Raw genomic sequence first — 11,943 nt, 5'->3', positions numbered from 1 at the left:
CCTTCTATTCATGATACATTTCTAGTAGTGGCTATAGATTTGCATTATGGTACTTTGAGAGTGGTACTACAAAGCACATTATGTCTCACCATGGGATCTTCACTTCTCTTAACGCCAATCGAGAAGACAAGGGGACTATTAGCATGCTTATCTCCACCCAACCACCTTCTCTTATAGGCCCATGGATCTATATATATATATATATATATATATGTATGTATATACATACATATATATATATATATGTATATATATACATACATATATATATATGTATATATATATATATATATATATATATATATATATATATATATATATATATATATATATATATATATATATATATATATATGTATGTATGTATGTATGTACATATATATATATATATATACATATATATATATGTATGTATGTATGTATGTATGTATGTATGTATGTATGTATGTATGTATGTATATATACGTATGTATGTACATACATACGTATATATACATACATACATACATACATACATATATATATATGTATATATATATATATATATATATATATATATATATATATATATATATATATATATATATATATACATGTATATATATATATACACACACACGCACACGCACATGCACACATATATGTGCGTGTATATATATATGTATACACACACACACACACACACACACACACACACATGTGTGTGTGTGTGTATGTACATACATACATAATACAATGAAGATGTGTGTATGTACATACATACATAATACAATGAAAAGAGAGAGAGAGAGAGAGAGTCTCTTCTAAGTGCAATGAAGCTCGTGGCGGGATAGTATGAGAGGCATCTATGGGATTGGAGGGTGGAAAAGAAGAAGGGACAGCTGCAGCCCGTGTTCTCCTACCATGCTCATCTCTGCCCCATCAAATGCATCACTTTATGGGGCTCTGTGCTTGTGTTAGCAGCAAGCTAACTCGGATAACATTTTTGGAGCTTTTATTGTAAAAACACTTATTATTTTGATGAATCGAGAATGTTGTAACTCCTACTTTCTAGATAAACATTGTAATGGATAAGCCGGGACTACAAGCTTCCAGATTGTATCAACCTATCTTTAGTTAGAGCTCCCATATTATTAGTTTTGACCACAAAAACCTTGGCTAAGGTATAAAAGCCAATTTTTGTAACTTTTTTATAAGTTTTTGGATAATAGAAACACAGCATGAGCTAACGGCGCTCACTTCTCTCCTTCTCGCGCTTCCTTCTCCCTTTTTGATTGTCACATTGCAGTGTCGTTGTGAGCGGGATGAAAACACACACAGAGCCTCTATAACGACCCGACACACACTCTTGGAATGATACACACACACACACTATGGGGCACCACTCGGTTTACACAACACACCTGGTCGAGACAGGGAACACACCTCTGGAGTGAGAGGAGAGAGACTATCCACTTGCCCACTCCACACAGACACACACACACACACACACCCAAAAAACTCAGCTCAAAAGAGGAGAATTTCTGATGTTTAGATACAATTGAGCTTGGGCCAACACCAAAGGGGCAAACAGCTCACACAATATGGGTAAAAGATACCAGATACAATCACAAATTGGAGAAGAAGCTTCACTCACCGGAGAAGATTACACAGAAAAATAGCAGAAAAAGAGTGAGGAATTTGGCAAAATGGACAGCGCCATCGCGTCCGGAACGGCCCAAAACCCCAGTCTACAATGTCAAAGTGCTCAAATCCGACCTCGGATGAGCAGTTTACGGTCAAAACAGGCTCCAAAATGAGCAAAAACACAGTTGCGGCTGTTCCTCCTCTCTTCTCCACGTTTTTTTCTGGTCTTCTCTCAGTTTTTTCAGTTCCCACACTTAGCTTTTTTAGTTGGGCACCCTTGGCCTTTTAGATGACCTCAAACGGACCCCGAACAGGCCAAAAACTGACCTCACAGTGCATAGTTGTCACCTTTTTGCATCATTCGCACACCTGGCACTCAGCTTTTTTCCAATAATGCACCTCGCCACCACGTGAAGTGGCCCCAAAAAAAGGTCCTCATGATGACCTTTCTGCATAATTCTCACAAGCAAACACCCACGTTGTGTCTGTCCTCATCTGCGTGCAAATATTGACCTCGTTCGCCCTCCTGACGCCACTAGATGCCATCTGACGCACCTGCTGACCTCACGTCGTCGGCCCGCGGATAGCTTCCTCGAGAAGTTTTACGCGCTACCAACTCCTCCTTATTGTAGAAAAAACACAATGGTACTAGTAACGATGAAAATCGATGCACTATGTACATGGTGTCCTACCTGTACACATGTGGGCCCCACGTAACCACCTGGCTCTGGAAAATGGGCAATACTTTATTTGATGCACCATGCATGTATATGTACATATGCGCAATCCCTTGCTCCAAAAAACTCCTGACATAATTTGCCCATCCCCTAGCCTGCTAGAGCATTCATGCTCAGCAGCAACAAAAAGAGATATTCATTCCACCTGGATCCCACACAGAAACACTTTGCATTCGCTGCATGAAAAGCTTAATCAAGGTTCCACCTGATTCCCAAGGAAAACGTGTAGAGATTCCATATATCAATCTTGCATCAAGAAAAGCATCAAATACTTTGGCATAGACCGGCATGTGCAAATATATTCCCTTCTCCATAGCTGAGAGGTCTCCACCACTGATCATTTGTGTCATCAATTCCTGCTTCTTTGACAGTTCAACCTTGGTTTGCATCAGCCCTTCAATCACTTCATAAGGCCCTTCACTTTCATCTTCAACTTCCTTCGCAAATGCAACTAAACCACACTCCTGGATTTCTTTATCCATCAAAAGAAATGCAACATCAGCATCCTCATCACTGCTGGTAGTGCTATCACTGTCCTCATCTGTCACCGTGGAAGAGTCTTCATCACTAGACTCATCCTCATCTTCATAAAGCTCCTCTAATCGTTACCTTGTGTCCATATTATAAAGCTTCTTGGTACCTGTCTTTCCATAGAGGCTAATGTACCATGTCGCCAATCTTGAACAGCTCCCACTGCACGTAACCATGGTCTGCCCAGTATAATAGGATATGCTCCCAACCCTGTTGGCATCACATGAAAATCAACCACTGCCTTTGCATCATATGCCTCCACTTCTAAACTCTTTACAACACCCAAGCATTTTACTTTTTGATGGTTTGCCAATCTGATCCGAAACCCTGACACCCCAGCCACTTTGAGACCCATCTTCTCAACGCATGAGTGTGTTATGACGCATATTTGGGCTCCGCCATCCACATAACCTTGTTCCAAATTTTTCCTTTTATGCCACACATCTACTATTGGACAAATGTCTGGTAGCTCATCCATTGCCAACACCTTCATTAAACCTCTCTCTGGCTCCTTCTCCATTGGGTTAACCATCCTCTTCCACTGTCGCTTTAGCTTAGGCACCATCTCTATAAGCTGCCCAAAAGTAACATCTGCCTTCCTGCTCATCAGATCCTCCTTCAAGTCATAGCTTAATTGCCTATCCCCTAGTGGAAAATCTGAAACATGAAACTTTCGACGAGCTCTCCTTTTCCTCTTGGCCTTGACATCCTCGCCTTCATGGCTCTTTCCTTTCTTCTTACTAGGACCTGGGGCACTTCTTCCTTCTTTATCCTCTGTGGTCCTCTTCCCAATAGGCATCACTAATGTATCCTCTAGCTTTGATGCCTTCTCCAAGGTGACTACACTTAGCACTTTTGTCTTTCCCTTTTCCTCTTGGGTTAATCCGCTGGTTCCTTCATCTCCCTTAATTTCTATGCCATAATCATTTGACCTAGTTAGCACCTGTCTTGGCAATGGATACATGTCTCCCCCCATCCTTGGTGGCTTATCACATTGCGGGCTGATGTGACCCAACTCTCCACAATTATAACATGTGGGCGTCTGCCTCCAAAACCTACCATTGCTTTGTCCAACACCATTCCTAGGCCTTTCTTCACCTCCTGGCTGATTTGCAAACCTCCCTCGACCTCGATTATTTCCCACTTGACCTAGCATGTTTAGGCTGAGATTCTTCATCAAATCTACCATTTGCCTCATGTCTTGCCTTAGGCCATCATCTTGCACTGCTGTAGTGACCACTGCTGGCATAACCTGAGTAGTAACAGGAACCACTGGTTCATGATGAACCCCTGACATGCGCCCTTGTAAAGACTCTATAGGCTGAAATTCAGACCTCATTGGCAAAGACTCCACCCCTAACTGGCTCATTTTCCTCAGCTTCCACTCTTTGTTCCTTGCTACCTCTAGTGCATCTTCATATGTCCTAGGCTTCTTTAGCTCCACTCTCCAACGTATATTCTCCCAAAGACCAGCCAAGAACCTGTCCTTCTTCATCATGTCAGGCGGGGGTACCTGTGGTGCTAAAGCCTTGCACATTCGCTCCCATGCCAATGAAAACTTACGTATGTACGCATCTACTGGCTCACCTTCCTTTTGCACCAAAGCCTGTACTTCTTGCCACACTTTGTCAGGGTCTTCTATCTTCACAAACTCCACTTCCAATCCATGCCTTAGATTGTCCCAACTCAATCTTATAGGTGGATCAGCCATACGCAACTCCTCTTCAAATGCTTTGGACCAAGCTCGTGCATCACTCTTCAAACAAATTTGGAGAAGGCGTAACATTTGCGTAGGGTCATGAATCTGGTTGCTAATGCAGGCAACCTCCATCTTTTCCAGAAAGTCCTCCACATCTTCATCACTTCTTCCATGAAACTCGGGATAAGAGAAAGCCATGGCTACCCAAATTATGATGCTTTGAGAACCCCTTCGAACACACGTGCAAGAACCCAAAACTTTTCACTTCCCAATCCCCAGAAACTTCAATGGAGCTCAACTTTAGATAAGGACAAACACATGCACATCAAATGAGTTTTCATAGTTGATCATCGGAATGACAACAGGCGAAGGACATTCCAAGATCGCTCTCAATCTTCTTGGCCCAAACATAAAGACTATGCGCTGCTGGAAAAAGATCTTCCTGGACACATGAACATTAATCTGAATTCTTTGAGTTAAATGAAAAGGAGTGAACTGAGGGCCATTTTGATCATCCATTAAAGCCAACCATGAAGCTCCCAAGAAGGCACACCTGACTCAACCTCTGATTTTGCCAAAATTTCAGCAGCATAACAGCATAAATGGCTCAAAATACCAAAAAACCAGCCATCATATCTTGGGAAAATTTCGACAGAGTTTCCCCAAAAGTAGAGCAGTAGGAACCCAAAATATAGACTGTCTATGTATGCATAAACTGTCAACAATAGAACCCGAGCATCAAGTAGGACTCACTAGTACATAGCCTATGGCGAGGTCACAAAAAGGGTGCTCCAGCTACCTGTATCACCGAAAGGATCTCCACATTTGAGAATCCCCCAGCTCAATAAAAACCTCACGCTATCGACCCTCACACGAAGGCTAATGCAAATCGCGTATAGTCAAGTCTCAGAAATGACTATCTTCCAGACCAAGTCTCAGAAATGGTTGGGACTGCCAAATACAACCAAGTATGGCTCCACAAATGCGTACAATGGCAGTTTCCACAAGTAACGTACAATCTAGAAGACAATGCGCTCAAACAGGCGCCAAGTGATGCATACCCACAACAACTGCAAGTGACATCACTGCTAGTATATCACTGTACTCCAGCTACCTGTACCTGTGTGAATCACCTGTACCTGCACCTGTCCCTGTAACCTGTAACCTAGAACCTAGAACCTGTAATCTGCAACCTGCAACCTGTAATCCCGAAGCTCAAAGCTCGAAGCTGAAGGTACTCGAAGAAGATCCTCAGTGGGGGCACCAAAAGAATGTGAGCGGGATGAAAACACACACAGCGCCTCTATAACGACCCGACACACACTCTTGGAATGATACACACACACACTATGGGGCACCACTCGGTTTACACAACACACCTGGCCGAGACAGGGAACACACCTCTGGAGTGAGAGGAGAGAGACTATCCACTTGCCCACTCCACACAGACACACACACACACACACACACCCAAAAAACTCAGCTCAAAAGAGGATAAATTCTGATGTTTAGATACAATTGAGCTTGGGCCAACACCAAAGGGGCAAACAGCTCACACAATATGGGTAAAAGATACCAGATACAATCACAAATTGGAGAAGAAGCTTCACTCACCGGAGAAGATTACACAGAAAAACAGCAGAAAAAGAGTGAGGAATTTGGCAAAATGGACAGCGCCATCGCGTCCGGAACGGCCCAAAACCCCAGTCTACAATGTCAAAGTGCTCAAATCCGACCTCGGATGAGCAGTTTACGGCCAAAACAGGCTCCAAAATGAGCAAAAACACAGCTGCGGCTGTTCCTCCTCTCTTCTCCACGTTTTTTTCTGGTCTTCTCTCAGTTTTTTCAGTTCCCACACTTAGCTTTTTTAGTTGGGCACCCTTGGCCTTTTAGATGACCTCAAACGGACCCCGAACAGGCCAAAAACTGACCTCACAGTGCATAGTTGTCACCTTTTTGCATCATTCGCACACCTGGCACTCAGCTTTTTTCCAATAATGCACCTCGCCACCACGTGAAGTGGCCCCAAAAAAAGGTCCTCATGATGACCTTTCTGCATAATTCTCACAAGCAAACACCCACGTTGTGTCTGTCCTCATCTGCGTGCAAATATTGACCTCGTTCGCCCTCCTGACGCCACTAGATGCCATCTGACGCACCTGCTGACCTCACGTCGTCGGCCCGCGGATAGCTTCCTCGAGAAGTTTTACGCGCTACCAACTCCTCCTTATTGTAGAAAAAACACAATGGTACTAGTAACGATGAAAATCGATGCACTATGTACATGGTGTCCTACCTGTACACATGTGGGCCCCACGTAACCACCTGGCTCTGGAAAATGGGCAATACTTTATTTGATGCACCATGCATGTATATGTACATATGCGCAATCCCTTGCTCCAAAAAACTCCTGACATCGTCTGTTGCGTTGCAACCGTAGGTAAGAGCTCTACTCATTGACGTAAGCATTTCATGGTAATCCGTAGCTTTTGGCATCGCCGAGACCCACGACCTAATTTTATCATAAGTAGGAATTTAAGCTTTAAAATCATAAACTAAGTATAGGTGGAGTATTGGGGCATCATTGCTAAGCATTTAGATGCATTCTAAGTCAAAAACGACTAGGTCAAAAACTCATTGTTGTTAATTATGGTGATTTTTGCACTTGACCTAAAGTGAGATTTGAGGCCATAAGCATGTGTGCTTAGGTCTTATAAACATGTCCTAGAAGTTTTGTAAGGTTTTGATGTCATTTGATGTTGTAACGGATGTGATTTGTTTGCCGATGAGCGATTAGCTTTTGATGATTTCTGTCATTTGAGTGTAGCTTGAGTTAGATGTGAGCTGTTTGTTGTTTTCCAAGAGATTGATAATCTCTTGTAGCCTCTATGCACTAGTCGAGTCAGCTTCGTCCCATGGATTAACAATTATATTCGTGGTTCTCGCTATGTCTACAAAATAAGATAGGAGTGAGGTTAGACGCCCGTCCCACATTTGGCACCGCTCCCGGGGATCGAAGAGACCTAAACTAGGGAAAATTACAAACGTCTTGTGAAGTTATCCTTTAACTTCCTCTAGAATCACCTAGAGTCAAAACTTTCTTTTGAAGACTGCATAGCTTAAGATTGTCGTCTTTTGCTGTGTAGAGGTAGCTTGGAAGTAGGTTGTAGTTGCTAGGTACCTTCTAAGACTGTAGAACTGTAGAATTAAATTAGGATTTTGAGAATGATTGATGGACGAGACAAGTCTTAAGATCAAGGCTCAGAAAAAAAGTGTTTGTGGACACTTTCCACAACCCCATTGCAGTAGAACCTAGAAGTAGAGTAAGTAGAATTCGAGGTGGAATCTCAAAACATTGCTCTATCCGAAAGAATCAATTGTGAGTTTTTTATGTGAAGTTGCAGAATTTCAGGTCTACAACTAGAAACACCAAAAGACTTTCCACCATTGAATCCGACTCGAGAGTATGCTTTAAAAAGTTGTATAAATCGGTGAGTAAGCTTTGTTGGAATTAGGGTTGCAGAGAAACACACACAGCTTGGAGAAGACAAAGGAAGCTCAAAGGCACACAATAGATTGATGGGTGTATATACAATGCTCAGGGGAAAAAACCTCCTATAGAGAGAAAAAATGCCCTAGTGGTCCTAGTGTGTTCACACACATCACTACCACATGTATATGGTAACAAATCCCCCCTGGAGTGATGCGTTGAACGAGAGCTGGCACATGAGTAAGGCACATGAGTAAAGGGAAGTGCCATGCCCAGAGGACATGATCAGTCCACAAAGGGGAGTAAGCCCAAAGCTTTGCGGAAAGCTTCAAGCTTCTCACGAAACAATGCCTTTGTGAAAATATCTACAAGGTTGTCCTGTGTTGGCACATAAGCCAAGCTTATCTCTCCTGCTGAGAGCCTCTCCCTGACATAGTGGTAATGCACCTCAATGTGCTTTGGCGAGCATGACAAACTAGGTTCCTCGCAACTGCCAATGCGCTCTGACTGTCAGTGTAGATAGTGTTGATAGTGTCCTGTCCAACACCCAAATCAGCCATAAGGCGTCTGAGCCATACACACTCAACCGTAGTTGTGAAGACTGCCCTCTACTCAGCCTCACAACTTGAAGTTCCCACAATAGGTTGCTTCTTGCTCAACCATAATATACATGAACTGCCAAGCATGAAACAAAAACCACGTGTGGACACTCGTGTGTCAAAACAACTAGCCCAATCTGAGTCCAAAAAAGCATGTAAGTCTGGTAGCAATGAGCCCCCCTTGGGATAAAACAAGCCAAGATGTAAAGTGGCACTAAGGTAGCAAAAAATCCTCTTCAAAACCTGCCAATGCTTAGACCCTGAGCTATGCATAAATCTGCTGACCTGTGAGACTGCAAACTGAATATCTGACCTTGTGTTGCATACATAAATGAGGCAGCCAACAGCAGTTTGGTAAAGAGTGACATCAGCAAGATCACCAGCATCATGTAGACTCAACTTCAAACCTGTTTCCATGGGAGTGGCAATAGGTTTGCAATCCTCAAGTCCAAACTTACATCGCAATGTCTCTATGTAACTTTTTTGACACAAGGAAATACCACATCACACTGCTTAAACTGTATACCCAAGTAATGATGCAACAGCCCCAAATCTTTCATCTTGAAAGTAGCATTCAAATCAGCCTTAAATTCAGCAGTATATGTCTCATTTGGTCCAGTGATCAGCAAATCATCGACATAAAGAACCACAATGAGAAGTACATCACCCTCACGCTTTACATACAATGTGCTTTCTGTCGGACTGTTACGAAAGCCTTGTTTGACCAAATGAGTGTTAGCTTTCTCATACCAAGCACGAGGAGATTGCTTCAACCCATACAAATCCTTGTTACATTTGCACAGTTTGTCCTCTTGTCCTTTCTTGACAAAACCGCGAGCCTGCGTTACATAAACTTCCTCAAATATGTCACCATTCAAGAAAGGAGTAACAATGTCTGATTGATGTACATCCCAACCAAAATGAGCTGTCAGTGCACATAGAAAATGTATAGTAGTCATACGACAAGTGGGAGCAAAAGTCTCTTCATAATCTATGACTTTTTGTTGTGCATAACCCTTTGCAACAAGTCGAGCCTTATGGCGATCGATCTCACCATTCGGCTTGTATTTCAACTTGTAAACCCACTTCCTACCAATGGCCTTTTTGCCAGGAGGCAAATCACATAAATTCCATGTGTCATATGCTATAAATGCATCATATTCTGATTGCATGGCAGCCAATCAATTTTTTCAATTATGTGCTTCATCAAAAGATAGAGGTTCCTCAACATCATGTAAGCTAGACATAGCCAAAGCATAACAATCTGATGCATAAGATGCATGGCGAGAGCCTGAACGAGTACGACTAGATAAAGGTACATCCAATTTACTATCATGCAATGTATGCACCAGCCATTTTGGCATACCTCTAGCCTTCTCATTTTCAGCCCTTTCCCCATCAAGTACATCATGTACATCTGCATCAGTAATAGGCTGATCTATAACATTTTTTGAAACCCCCATAGGCTGTACATTTGCCTCATTGGAATTTACATTCAAACTTCCACCACTCAAAAGAGGCAAAAAAGTGTCATAAATGTCCTGTGAGCTTACATTACTGTCTCTAGTACATGACAGCAAGGGCTGAATAGAATCTTCCACAAACACTACATCCCGTGAAACCAGAATAAGCTTTGTTTGCGGATGATACAACCTGTAACCTTTTCTTTCAGCACTATAACCAACAAAAATACATTTGATAGTCTTATCATCCAATTTTCTGCGTTGTGTTTGTGGCACCAAAGCATATGGCAAACAACCAAAAACACGCATGTGCTCAATAAAAGGCTTTCTATCATGCCATGCTTCATATGGAGTAATACACTGCAAAGCTTTTGTAGGACACCTGGTGAGTACATAAGTGGCACACATGACAACCTCAAGCCAAAATGAATGTGGTAAAGTGACTCTTGACCATACATCTTGCCATTTCCGTGAGAGACTTGTTTCCTCTCAGGAACACCATTTTGATGAGGCGTATACGGCACTATACATTGGTGGTTTATCCCACGAGTAGCCAAAAATTAAATTCATGAGACATATACTCTCCCCCTCGATCGGAACGGACGGTACCCATGTACATTTTGATACATTTTCAGCCATAGCCAAAAATTGTTTGAAGCACATAAAAACTTCGGACTTCGCTTTAAGCGGAAAAAACCATGCATGCCTGGAGTAATCATCAATGAAAGTCACGAAGTACAGGTAATTTCCCAAGGACGGAGTTTGCATAGGCCCACAAACATCACTATGCACAAGCTCCAACTTACATGTGGCCCTAACTGAACCATCCTTTGGAAACTTTGAACGTTGCATCTTACCCAAAATATAGCCTTCACAAACATGTTTGACAGGTGCTTCAAGAGGCAGCAAAGAAGCAACCATATCAAATTTTTGCAAACGCAGCAACCTGACAAAATTCAAATGACCAAAACATGCATGCCAAAGTTTTGCATCTGAAATAGCCCTTGAATGTGCAACTGCATTTGCAAAATTTTCTCCACACTTGTCATACAAATTGAGCTTATACAGTCCACGGTACAAAAGCCCAGATGCAACGATTTCATCACCAAAACTAAGATCATGAACTGTACATCTGTCATCCATAAATTTGACTACAAGTCCAAGTCTAGTAAGTACAGATACATACAAAAGATTCTTCTTGATCCTAGGTACGTAAAGTGCATCAACAAGTGTGAAAGAACTGCCATTTGTAGCAGTAAGCACAATCTTTTCAACTCCCTGAACCGGATAAGAGGCATTGTTGGCACAAGTGACTGAATTCCCATGAGGGACACACTCGAGAGAGCTGAACAATTCACGATGTGAGGTAATGTGCTTTGTAGCACCACTGTCAATATACCACACATGTGAATCCTCAGCAAACTGACATGCATGCATCATGGATAGCAAGATTGTAAGTGCACTCTACACTAAAAGCCCATTCTACATCAAGATCAGTATTATAGTCTCCTTTTACAGAAGACTCAACAATGGCTGCATTTGTAGTGGAACCAGCATTTGCAGTGGAACCACCCTCTTTCTTCTTAGCCTCTTTTGCTTCAACTTAGGACACTGCTTGATCAAGTGATCATTAGCTTTACAATAATGGCAACACGTCTTCTTTTTTCCCTTATCACCAAAATTGCCAGACAAAGTGCTACCAGCAGAAGCATTGGGAACATAAGTTTTGCCAGTCTCGCAGCACAATCATAAGAAGTGGTTGAATTGCCGTTACCACCCTTTCTTTGAGAAGCAATAA

General features: G+C 42.3%; 1 pseudogene; it reads left to right on the top strand.

The window, feature by feature from the left end:
• The first annotated feature begins 812 nt into the window (after nt 1-812).
• The window catches only part of LOC147465171 (uncharacterized), a 48,310-nt pseudogene continuing 37,179 nt past the window's right edge, over nt 813-11,943 (top strand).

Source organism: Adiantum capillus-veneris, chromosome 1 (genome assembly GCF_014529385.1).
Source record: "Adiantum capillus-veneris isolate H3 chromosome 1, ASM1452938v2, whole genome shotgun sequence".
NCBI lineage: Eukaryota > Viridiplantae > Streptophyta > Polypodiopsida > Polypodiales > Pteridaceae > Adiantum > Adiantum capillus-veneris.
This window is presented reverse-complemented; position numbering and strand designations above follow the sequence as displayed.